At 39.5% G+C, this 12,906-nt stretch overlaps 1 protein-coding gene, 2 long non-coding RNA genes and 1 pseudogene across 4 annotated transcripts in view; 1 reads left to right on the forward strand and 3 right to left on the reverse strand.

Moving 5' to 3' along the window:
* The window catches only part of LOC134219640 (uncharacterized), a 63,944-nt gene extending 63,382 nt beyond the window's left edge, over positions 1-562 (reverse strand). Inside the window, exon 1 of the mRNA XM_062698438.1 lies at positions 436-562. The gene's annotated coding sequence lies outside the window, so the exon portion shown is untranslated. The remainder of the gene's footprint in view (positions 1-435) is intronic.
* Positions 563-716: 154 nt separating this feature from the next.
* On the reverse strand, positions 717-2,113 carry LOC134222289 (2-methoxy-6-polyprenyl-1,4-benzoquinol methylase, mitochondrial-like; annotated as a pseudogene).
* Positions 2,114-3,021: 908 nt separating this feature from the next.
* On the forward strand, positions 3,022-4,579 carry LOC134225350 (uncharacterized). Its single transcript, XR_009983222.1, has 3 exons — positions 3,022-3,369; positions 3,436-3,681; positions 3,907-4,579. It is a non-coding gene; the product is annotated as an uncharacterized LOC134225350 (long non-coding RNA).
* A 4,848-nt stretch (positions 4,580-9,427) lies between these two features.
* On the reverse strand, positions 9,428-11,083 carry LOC134225354 (uncharacterized). Of its 2 annotated transcripts, XR_009983225.1 has the most exons (5): positions 11,018-11,083; positions 10,842-10,895; positions 10,382-10,781; positions 9,695-10,321; positions 9,428-9,608 (listed from the first exon to the last, which is right to left on the reverse strand). It is a non-coding gene; the product is annotated as an uncharacterized LOC134225354 (long non-coding RNA). The 2 variants fall into 2 exon arrangements; XR_009983224.1 differs by having other exon boundaries at positions 10,842-11,081.
* Positions 11,084-12,906: the final 1,823 nt, after the last annotated feature.

Here is a 12,906-nt window from a genome sequence, read left to right on the forward strand (position 1 = left end):
ATCGGTATTACTTCGTTGATTACGTATTGCTAATCAACCAGCATTTTGCTCAATTCACATACCTGTCTTGACGATGCTGATATTTTCACTTGTATATCTATCATTTTCCATGTTGAAACTTATTTACAACTTTTCTAGTTTGATGCACCAAAGCGGCTGTTTCAAGAGAAATATCAAATATTCGTGAGAAAACACCCATTTGTGTTTACGCACGGTCGTTACTTCGAACAAATCCAATTCGTCTGAATGATTTCCCATCTGATTTTACTGTCAGTAAAAATGAGCATCACTTCGTTCGAAAGAGCATTCGAACGTAAACAAAATGGTGAAATTTTAACGATCGCGATTCGCTCTTCTCACTCGATGTTTCATCAATATTCAAGCGTATACAAAAATACGGAATATCTCAAGCAAAATCAGTTGCTTTGTACTTACCGCAGACGTTAATAAACAATGAGATGCCGAATGAATTAATCAACACAAACAAATTTTAGATTTTGTAGCAGAATCTTTTCACAACACATTGATGATCTCCCGCCTTTTGACAGCGACCCATCACTCTACCTTCATCGAATAAAACTTGATCGACAATTGATGTTACGGCGTGTTTGCCACCGGAGGCGCTCTTATCACTCAATTTCTTTTTTCGTCCTCGTAATTTTGCGCCACGCTTAAATTTGTTCATTCAAATTTCTATATTGAAGATCAAACACTAATCATGAACAATGAAATTTCAGTTTTTTTTTCTTTTGGATTTGAGATTTATAATTTAAACCAGAATGCATTGCACATACTCCAAATGTTAGATCTTCATATTGAACGGACTTGAAACTATCCTGAATCATTGCTTTGAACTCCTCTTGCTTTGGGAATTTTCGTATGCTTTCCACCAAATACTGGTATGGTTGCCATTGATTAGGCAGATTTGACATAGGAATTACTTGAAAGAGTACTGGTCGTAAATCCTGCAGGATAAATCGAAAACAATATTTTATTTAATATATTTAATATAATCGATCTTTCCTTGCTATCTTGATTCATATTTAAAATCAATAATCAGTTTAGAAGTAAGACACCACTTCAGGTAATTCTGAATAAAAATAGTATCTGTTTGAAAATCGGGTAGCAAAAATTACAAAAAAACATTCCTCTACTTACCATCTCAAATAGTCGTTGGAAACATGACTGAATTCAAGGCAAAGAAATCGTCCTCCTGGTTTAAGTACCCGATAAGCTTAGAAAGCACTACATAATAGCCAACATACTACATTAGTAATCTATGATAGTGTTTAATTTATTGTTTATTACCTTATCAATGTGCGTAACATTACGAATTCCGAACGCGATTGTATAGGCAGTGTATGAGTTATCGGCAAAAGGCAATTTTTCGGCATTGGCGCAGACCCAATCGATTGTACAGTTTCTAGGTTTTATGTCTAATCTGCGAAACACAAATATTGTTATTCTTACATTTAATTGTCTGAAAACTAAGTTGATATTGTAACACATTTTTACCTTTTGTATCGCTCTTTACCAACATCCAGCATGTTTTGATTGATATCCGAAACTGTTACGTGATTGGTAACTTGATCCTCCGGCGGTTGATTGTTCAGGTATTTAAGATAACGGAAAGCAATATCGCCGGTCCCGCCGCCATATCCAACAATCGATTACCACCGCCAATTGGCGCTGCGTTCCATGAATATGTCCTTCCACAAGCGATGGACCCGAAGGACATTGCATCGTTCATCAGGTCGTAGAGGAGGCCACTTGTTCGAATACTTTGTGTACTTTTGCCATTTCTCATTTCCGCCACGGTTTCGTAACCGAAATGGGTGGTGCCAGATTCATCTGGCTTCGATGTTGTGCAGTAACATGCTGTGGATGATCTGAGAGGGATAATCCGAAGCAATCTACGCATATACTGGACTAGATACCACACAGCACTATTCAACAATCACTATTGCACTTGTGCGGAACAAGGAACTACTCAGGATAAGTTAATGGGCGACAAAATTCAGAGACACACATAAATAAAACAAAAATGTGAAATACGAACCGTCAAAAACAGCTGGCTATCGATGATCGATTCTGGCTGCGTACCACCTAACATTAGCCCTGTTTAATGCACCCAAAACTGAAAGCATGCTCTCTTGTGGAGAAGTCTCGCGTAACATATGATTACGGCTTATAAACCAAAACCATGATTTTTCATTTTCTAGCATAAACGATTGCTTTGTAAATTATTCTTCATCGTAGGTAAAACTCCGTACTTAATATCTCTTAAGAAACACATTTATTGCTATTTTGAGTGAACGTCTCATGAACCATTTGCACCTTAGTGGTTTTTAAGTCCTTTGTTGGCGCCCTTAACTACCATGCGGAATGTTTGCTTTGGTTTTTAGGCCGTTCACTTTACATTGTTTATTTAGAAAAACTAGCTTCAAGTTATTTCAAAATGTATATTCTTACTAGGTTTTTGATATATCGCATAGCAGAACTACTCTGGCTAACAAATCTAAACAAATCCGATGATGTTACTAGCTTTGAGCAAACGGCTTAAAAACCAGACGTGTTGCCGGTAATGCGAGTAAACGGCGCAATTTTTGTTTTAGCTGAAATTTTGTAGATTTCGAATGGTTTTTCAATTAATTTTAATCTGCTGTTATAATATAACCATTTACGTATTGTATTGAGATGGTTTTGGCCATGAAATGAGTTTCAAATTCAATAAATGAATTAAATTAGTCATAGAAAACTTGAACCTCATTTTTCTCGGTTCAGCATTGTTGGTTTTTCGGCCGTAATCATATGTTGCTCGAGAAGTATTTATCAGCCCGGCGGCATCCCTATCTCACACAATAGGTTTGTTTTGCAGCCAACATTGTGCGATCGTATCCCACTGACAGTTTTGTATCCTAATGAGAATCAAATGTGATGTTTGTAAACAAAACACATACTATCAAGAATTTTACCATTGACGAATACATAGACCGAAATGTCCGGTACAAAGCCATCAGAAAATCGGGCACCATGTCTTCTTCTTTATTTTGAAGAAAATACCCCTCGTGGGTGACGAATTACATTATACATATAAATATTTTACGAGCGCTGACTTACCCCTCTTGACGTTTTGACAGTTTGTCTGTTTGTTTTTCTCCCTCACCTTGCGACGTCGTTTCGGTTTTGCATCGTGCATCACGGAGAAAATCGAAAAAGATAATAATAATATAACGTTAATGAGGCTTTCTGTTTGACGCGAGATTTGACGGCAACCGGAGAAGGCAATCCGCTGAAGCAGGCCACGAACATTGGGAGTCATTTTTTTTCTGCTCGGCTACGCAGTGTGCAAATTGAACAACAACAATGGTAATATTTTTCTTCAATAAATTCTTCCCTAAACTGACAATTATCTTCTTTCGTTTGCCATTTCAGGTTCGGAACAATGCAACCAGCGAAAAACATTTCGCCAGGAATCTCTACTTCAATTCGAATCGATTGGACGATTGCCCTCGAGGAGGAAGAAAATCAGCGTCCAAGAGAATTAAAGGCCAGTCTGATAGTAGTCGCAGCTCTACAAAGTGGAAGCAGTATTTCCCTGATGGTGTATGGCGGTTGAATGCGGGGACAGTTCTGAGGAGGTGCTAAAATCGATTCATCACTGCTGCATCCTTTTGTACGGTATATATAATCTGATATAAATATCACCACAAAGTGACTTTATCAATACAGTGTATATTTATAAATAAATGTGGAAGATTTGGAAAATTTAATAGGTATTTACTAGAGGCCTGAAACTAACTAAAACTAACATTTCTGCTGAATATATTGTTTTTAAGCTTCGTTAAATTAAACTGAAAATAATCTTTTAAAAGGCTTAATTCAATTCAAATTAATCATTCACAGCTTATTGCCGAATTATGCATCACAAAGAGTGGATAGTGAATGATCGTTAACATCCTTGGGTGGAAGACCGTTTTGCGGCCGTGGAGGATTCCGCGGACGTGGTGGTTTCCGTGGCGGTTTACATCGTGATGGCCCACCGCACCACGGGGACAATGATGAATGGCGTCGATCAGGAGCCGATGGCGAATATGATTTACGTCGTCGTTCTGGATCACGTGAACCAGGAATCGATAGATCTCGCTCCCGTTCACCGAGGCGACGCAGTCCGGCTGATTCTGATTCGTCTTCTTGTAGGAAAGGCATGTTATCGAATGCAAGAACGTTATCAGAAGAAGATGTGCAGAAGCGCATATCGACGTCATCGTCGCACGCAATCTTCCTCGGCCTGCCGGGATCGACGTCATCGGTGGCATCGTCGGATGATGCCAGTGTTCAGACGCGTCCACTGCGTAATCTCGTGTCCTACCTGAAGCAGAAAGAAGCGGCCGGCGTTATTTCCTTGTTCAATAAAGAAACGGAAGCAACCGGTGTGCTCTACTCATTCCCGCCATGCGATTTTTCGACAGAATTGTTGAAACGAACATGTCACAACCTCACTGAAGGAAGACCATCTGGTAATCGTGGTGGTCCGAGGAGGTGCCTTCTTTCTGGTATTGCAGCAACTAGTCCATATTGGCACAGCATACAACATGGCTGGTCTAAAATTTGTTTGTAAATCAAAAGTTTGTTCTTAAGACAAAGTTTTGATTTTCTGTTTATAAGTGGATCTTAATATATTTGTTACATTTGGCTTGAAGGCCTTCAATGTGATTTTTAAAGTTAATTTTTGATCTAGCAGAAGTCCTAAATATTTAGAATTCTGATAGTTTACCTGCAGTGAGCGATCTGGAAAATAATTTTGGATCAGTTTAATAGCTGGTTGGTTGTTTGCTCATTGTTTGTTGATTGCTTCATTGTTGGTTGATTGATTGGTTATTTAGTTGATTGGTTACTTGATTGGTTGGTTGGTTGATTGTTGGTTGGTAGAATGATTAATTGGTTGGTTGCTGCTTGATTTGTTAGTTGGTAGAACTGTTGAATGGTTGGTTGCTTCACAGTTGGTTGGTTGCTTGATTGGTTGGTTATTTGGTTGATTGGTTGTTTGACTGGTTGATTGATTGGTTGGTCGGCTGGTTAGTTGATTAGTTGTTTTGTTGGTTGCTTGAATGGCTGATTGTTTGGTTGCTTGATTGGTTGATTGGTAGCTTGCTGGAATGGTTGATTAGTTAATTATTCAGTTGATTGATTGCTTGATTGGTTGGTTGATTAGTTGATTGCTTGATTAGTTGGTTGGTTGATTGTTGGTCGGCTGCTTGATGGGTTGATTAGTTGTTTTGTTGATTGCTTGATTGGTAGATTAGTTGGTTGGTTGCTTGATTTGTTAGTTGGTAGAATGATTGATTGATTGGTTGGTTGCTGCTTGATTTGTTAGTTGGTAGAACTGTTGAATGGTTGGTTGATTGATTGTTGGTCGGCTGGTTAGTTGATTAGTTGTTTTGTTGGTTTCTTGGTTGATTGGTTAATAAGTTGATTGCTAGGTTGCTTGATTGGTTAGTTATTTGGTTGATGGGTTGGTTGGTTGCTGCTTGATTTGTTAGTTGGTAGAATGGTTGATTGGATGGTTGCTTCATTGTTGGTTGATTGATTGATTGGTTGGTAATTTGGTTGATTGGTTGCTTGACTGGTTGATTGTTTGGTTGCTTGATTGGCTGGTCGGCTGGTTATTGATATGTTGTTTTGTTCGTTGCTTCAATGGTTGCTTGGTTGGTTGATTAGTTGATTCGTTGCTTGGTTGATTGGTAGCTTGCTTGAATGGCTGATTGCTGGATTAGCCAATTAAGCAACCAATCAACTAAATAAACAACCAAGCAACCAACAAACAATGAAGCAATCAACCAACCAATTAAGCAACCAGCCAACTATCAAGGAACCAACTAATCAACAGTTCTACCAACTAACTAATCAAGCATAACCAACCAATCAATCAATCAATCAACTGATCAACCAATCAAGAAACCAAAAAAAAACAACTAATCAACCAATTGATTGTTGGTTGGTTGCCAATCCAACCAACCAATCAGGCTATTTGATTGATTGGTTGCTTGCCTGGTTGATTGATTGGTTGGTCGGCTGGTTAGTTGATACTGTTTTGTTCAACCGTTCAAGACGAGTTTAGGACTCTCCATTTAATTCCACCAATTATTTTGACATCTTTGCAGACGCGTATTTCGACCACAACTGTGTCTCGTACTTGACTCGACTGTTTTGTTGCTTGCTTGATTAGTTCGTAGGTTGGATAATTGATTGGTTGATTGGTAGATTGCTTGATTGGACGGTTGATTGATTTGTTGGTTATTTGGTTGACCGGTTGATTGGTTGCTGCTGATTTGTTAGTTGGTAGAATGGTTGATTGGTTGGTTGGTTGCTTGATTGTTGATTGGTTCTTCATCTTACCAACTAATCAGGTTATTTGGTTGATTGGTTGCTTGACTGGTTGATTGATTAGTTGCTTGATTGGTTGGTCGGCTGGTTAGTTCATATGTTGTTTTGTTGGTTGCTTCAATGGTTGCTTGGTTGATAATTAGTTGGTTGGTTGCTTGATTGCTTGGTTGATTGGTAGCTTGCCTGAATGGCTGATTGCCGGATTAGTTGGTTGGGTGGTTATTTGGTTGATTGTTTGCTTTACTGGTTGATTGAATGGTTGGTCGGCTGGTTAGTTGATTAGTTGGTTGCTTATTTGGTTGATTAGCTTGTTGGTTGATTGGTTGATTAGTTAGTTGGTTGATTGGTAGCTTGCTTAATTGGTTGGTTGCTGGATTAGTTGATTGATTGGTGGTTGGTTACTTATTTGGTTGCTTTACTTGATTGATTGGTTGTGGTTATTTAGTTGATTGGTTCCTTATTGGTTGGTCGTTTCGTTAATTGGTAAGTTGTTTAGTTGATTGGTTAATTAGTTGGTTGGTTGCTTGATTGGTTGGTTGATTGGTAGCTTATTTGATTGGTTGGTTGCTGCTTGATTTGTCAGATGGAAGTATGGTTGATTGATTGGTTGCTTGATTGTTGGTTGGTTACTTCATTGTTGGTTGGTTGGTTGACTGGTTGATTGGTTGGTTGCTTGTTGGTTAGTAGGCTGGTTAGTTGATTAGTTGTTTTGTTGATTGCTTGGTTGATTGGTTAATAAGTTGATTGCTAGGTTGCTTGATTGGTTCGTTATTTGGTTGATGGGTTGGTTGGTTGCTGCTTGATTTGTTAGTTGGTAGAATGGTTGATTGGTTGGTTGCTTCATTGTTGGTTGATTGATTGATTGCTTGGAAATTTGGTTAATTGGTTGCTTGACTGGTTGATTGTTTGGTTGCTTGATGTGGAATGACGAGTTTGTACAATCCCATTGAATTCCACCACTTAATTGTATCTTGACAGATACGTATTTCGACCTCAACAGTTAGGCCGTCTTCAGTGTCTCGTACTTGACTCGACTCGTCGTCGAGTCGAGTCAAGTACGAGACACTGAAGACGGTTTTACTGTTGAGGTTGAAATACGTATCTGTCCAGATACAATCATGTGGTGGAATTCAATGGGATTGTACAAACTCCCCAAGTAACCATACAGCTATATATGCGTGTAAAAAACACAGCCCTAAAAGTTGACTAAAAGTGGAAAAGGGCAATTATAAGACCGAATTAATGGTTCATTACTTTGACATGTTGGAATAAAGTATCAGTAATGCATTGCTGCATTCGTAATGCTGATCTAGAGTATATCGTTTCTGACAGTTGATAAATAAATGCAACTTCACATCATTAAAACTGATCTAATGCAATTAGCATTTAGCATGCCGATTTGTGATTGACATATGTGCAATATAATAGTGCTTAGTGTTTCTTGGGTCGTCTTATGACAAGGGAAACCAATCAAGCAATTAATCATTTAAGCAAGATACCAGTGAACTAACCAACCAATAAACCAATCAAGCAACCAACCATTCAAGCAAGTTACCAATCAAGCAACCAATCAATAAAGTAACCAATTATCCAATCAAATAACTAATTAACCAGCAAATCAACCAAACAACAAACGAATCAAGTAACCAACTAACCAATCAAACAAACAATCATTCTAACCCACTTCCAAATAATCATGCAACCATTAACCAATCTACCAATCAACCAACCAACCATTCAAGCAAGCTACCAATCAACTTCCAACCAATCAAGCAATTAAACATTTAACCAACTAACAAATCAACTAATCAATCAATCAACCAACCAGCTAATCAACCAATCAAGCAACCAAAAAACAAATAATCAACTAACCAGCAAACCAAAAAACCAAGCAACCAATAAATCAACCATTTAAGCAAGCTACCAAATAACTAACCAACCAATAAAACAATTAGGCATTCAAGCGAGCTACCAACCAACCATTCAACCAACTAACAAATCAACCAACCAACCATTCAAACAACCTACCAACCCACCAGCCTGTCAACCAACCAATGAAACAAAAAAATAATCAAACATCCTACTAATCAATCAAGTAACCCAATCAACTTTTCAAGCAACCAACATGAAAACCATTCAAGCAAACAACAAAACAATAAATCAACCATTCAAGCAAGCTACCAATAAACTAAATTAGGCAACCATCCTATTAAACAACCATCCTATCAAGCATCTTACCAATCAACCAAGCAACCAATCATTCAACCATTCAAGCAAGCTACCAATCAATTAAAAAATAAATCAAGCAACCAATTAACCTATCAAGCAACTAACCAACCAATTAGGCAACCAACCAATCAAACAACTAACCAATCAAGCAAACAATCATTCAAGACCACTTCCAATCAATCAAGCAACCATTAACCAATCAAGCAACTAACAAAACAAGCTATCAATCAACCAACTAACTCAAGCAAATAATCATTTCACCAACTAACAAATCAATCAATCAACCAACCAACTAACCAATTAACCATTCAAGCAACCAACAAAACAACTAATCAACTAACAAGCCGACCAACCAAATAACCCACCAATTAATCAAGCAGCCTACCAATTAACCAACTAACATATCAAGCACCCAACCAGTCAACCAATCAAGGAACTCACCATTCAAGCAAGCTACGATCAATCAAGCAACCAACCAACTAATAAAGCAATCAAGGAACTTAGCAATCAATTAGGCACAAACTGTGTTTCAGCAAGATTCATCTGTTTGTCAAAGCAACAGTTTTCTCTCAAAAAAAAAAGGGTTTTTCCATTTGTATTCTCAAAATGCTTTCAAAACAACAAGATGAAAGAACTTTCATTATGAGTATTTGTATTGTAAATAGGCAATTCTAAAATATACAAAAATAGTTTTGGTTTCGAAATTTATAATATGTTTTTATTTTATTCTTATAAATTAATATTAACTTAAAACGCCCGATGGCTGGCAGAAGGCACTTCCGCTGAGATCAACACTGGATGCGCTAAAATAAATCCGGAAAAGCCAACCGCAGGATAACATAAAACCGCTAGGCAAAGCGGCACCGCGTGTACTACCTTGATCTCGCTGTGTAATGCTTATTCCTTATTGTCTTGTTTGAAATGTTTTCGACTAAGCAGCTGATAGCCGGTATACGTATCTTCCATTCAACTACGATTTCCCGTAATATTCGCTGAAATAAAGAAATAAAATACTATGAAATATATATAACACTTAAATAACACTTAAATATGTTCATTTCAGTCAACACAAACTTACCGACAAGTACCATAATCGAATGCAGTTATGCGAGGCCGATGGCAAATTAACTGTAGAAGATATATACATTTGCAAACAAGCACCGGCAGATTCCGGTCTGCACCAACAACTTGGCCACCCAGCTGAACGGTTGACCTTGGTGAAGTCATAACCGTAAAAAGAACCACCGTCGTGTACTCCCCCGCCTCCGCAGGTGTCAATGATGATCCTACGACGGGTCAGCCGAGTGTCACCATTGGTTCATCTATGCTGCAAAGTCCGCACGGGTTGAGATACACATTGTTTTCCGTATAGATATAATTGGCCAGAATGACCACTACCATAAGTTATCATTGCGGCGTATTATTCGATCAAGCGATGCGCCAGCATATGACAGTCAATGATACGCATTCCTGTATCGCCGATGGCTTAATCAACAACAACCTCCGCCATCGATTTCCTTCTCGGTTTACTCCAGTGTTAATGCTGGAGCGGATTAATTTCGGATTCAATCAAGTGCGAGCAACACACATTTTGTAGTCAAATCCTTCTGAGGAATCTGCAGTTTGGTTACCAAATTTTCATTCACCTAAAGTGCTCCTCTCTTCGTCCGGTACTAGTTTGTCTCCTCATTCGTCCAGATTCGTCCTAAAAAACAACACTACAATCGAGCTGCTGTACAGACAAATAAACAAATTCAAAACCTACCTCTTTTAAATAATAACACACACGCAAAAAGCGGCTGTGTCCTGATAATTAGATGCAGAAGTCTTACATCCTCTTGGATGGTTCCTGTGAGCGACCAAAGATTCCAAAAGGTGAAGCAATGAAGCTACGGCAGCAGTTAAATGTGGAGAAAATTTCTCGCCTTTTTTCTCAAACTTTCCTGGAGGGCAATCAATCACGACAGCGATCTGGTCCCCGCTTAGTTGTGAATCGTTCCGTTGTCGTTGATGTGATTCCTGATTTTTCACCAAGTCGGTTTCACCAGCTCCATCAGGAGCGTACAGCAGGACACATATTTTCATTTCCAAAGCACTTTTGTGGAGACGACTCTGGATACGTTTCAACGTTTTGAACCCGCAGCAAATACCGGTTGAGCAAATACCTGAAACACCAAAACTATTGCAAATTATTTTTTTAAATCAGACCGTAAATTAAAACTTACTTGGTAAACATCCAAAAATGAACATGCCACTTTTCACGACCTCGTTTAAATAACCTTTAAATAAATAAAAAAGAACAACCGAAAAAGTTGTTGCTGTGCGGCACGCGAGGGAAAAACAGAAAAAACATAACAAAAACATAAACAAAAATGAAAATGACAACTGTTGTCAAACTGACGTGGTTCGAATTGAGGGGCTTCTCAATGGTCGAGTGATTGTAATAATTGTAATCCGTCACTCCCCAGGGGTATATAGTGGTGCCCGGAAAAATGGCCACCCCTCCGCCTATGTATTCGTCAATGATTTGACTTTTATTTTAAAGAAAAATACTCACTCTTCAGTTACAAAGTACAACATTTTTAATTATAACAATATTCGTTTTTTCTGTGTATGGATGATTTTTGTTCTCTTGCGGCGCGATCCCGGGGAAGACGGTTGCTTCCTCTTTTCGGGCACGTGTACCTCCGCAGGATCATCCATATCGGCTGCGTCAGAGTCCAATTCATCAATGGATATGGAATCATAATAATCACTTACACGAACGGTGGCTGAAATAGCAGTCGATGCAGTGGCTGTGGCGGATGTGTCTTGCGACTTAACCATTTCCGCATACGACTGCTTGGAGCGCTGTACCAACGAGCGCTTCACTTTTTGGGTGCGCTTTTTGTACATCGGGCATTCCTGCAAACCATGGGGAGGATTCAAACCACAATAAGCACATTTTGTTGCCTGTTGCTGGCAGGACTCCTCCCGATGCCTTTCAGAACATTTGCCACAACGTGGTTTGTTGTCACAAAACTCGGCAGTGTGACCAAGTTGTTTGCAATAGGTACAAGTACTTCTTTCCATCTACCGTGGCTGCTGAATGCAATTCCTTGCAGTCCAGAATATCCACGGTAGACTCCATTGCATTCTTTAGGCGGCCTTTTCCCGCAAGTACATCCTTGCAAGTCAGGCTCGCTGCGTTGAACACACCTTCAATTTCGACCTCCCGCGAGGGGACATAAACCATATATTCAACATTGTACGCCCTGTCGCCAGCAATTTCATTCGCCACCTGGTATGTAGGTGCGGTGATGCGTAGTTTGTTCCTGTTGATCTGGCTAAAATCAAGCTTCGGAAAACGACGCGTCAAATCTCGTTTAATGCCGAGAAAATCTAGGCTTTTTACTTTCTGCCGAAAGTAAACAACCCAAGGCTCAGGCGAAGCCGCATGGTACAATCGAGTGCGCCCTCCATCTTTAGCAGGCACATTGCCTTCTCCAGTCTCCGCCTCCATTCTCACCCCGCAAGGTGGAAGGATAATTTTGCTTATACTAACTTAAAACTAATAGCAAATTAGAAAAAAAAAAAACTTTAAAAAAACTAATTCGATTAATTCTAAGCAGTCCCACTCTGTATCAAACAGAAGGGAGAACAATAAAAAGTTTGCCACTTATCTGCCCCTGCTGCTGTAGGTAGCAGCAGTAACAATAGCCTGCTTCACTGGTGTCGCCAGAAGCAGCTACTTCACTCACCGACAGCGATCGCCTTGGATCCGTAGGTAGGAGCGCACCACACAATAGCCGTTTCACTACCGAACACAATCCGCGATGAGACACAGCACACACGTCTGGCTCGTTCGAACTATCGGCACGGAATGCAGACCATTATTGTAGTAGCGGAATGAAGGCTTTCCGTACCAATGACAGGGCCAAAGTAACTTTCTCTTCCGATCTGCGCATTTGCATCCCCGATAACAATCTTTGCATCATGTGTTGGGAACTCTCCGTATGCCTTATGAAGTCTCTCATAGAACTCATCCTTCACGTCATCAGGATTATCGTTGGGGCATAGATGCTGATCAGGCTATAGTTGAAGAATTTTCCTTTCATTCTCAACTCGCTTATCGCCTTCCACCGGATAACACGCTTCATCTGCTTCCCGGTCACCATGAAGCCAACTCCTCGTTCTGCTCTGTCACCGCCGCTATAGTAGATGTGGTACTTGTGGAATGAAGTGTTCGCTATGGGATCCACCGCCCGGAATTCACGTTCTCCAGTTCAGGGCCACCGTATTTCCTGGATT

Source organism: Armigeres subalbatus, chromosome 3 (genome assembly GCF_024139115.2).
Source record: "Armigeres subalbatus isolate Guangzhou_Male chromosome 3, GZ_Asu_2, whole genome shotgun sequence".
Classification (NCBI taxonomy): domain Eukaryota; kingdom Metazoa; phylum Arthropoda; class Insecta; order Diptera; family Culicidae; genus Armigeres; species Armigeres subalbatus.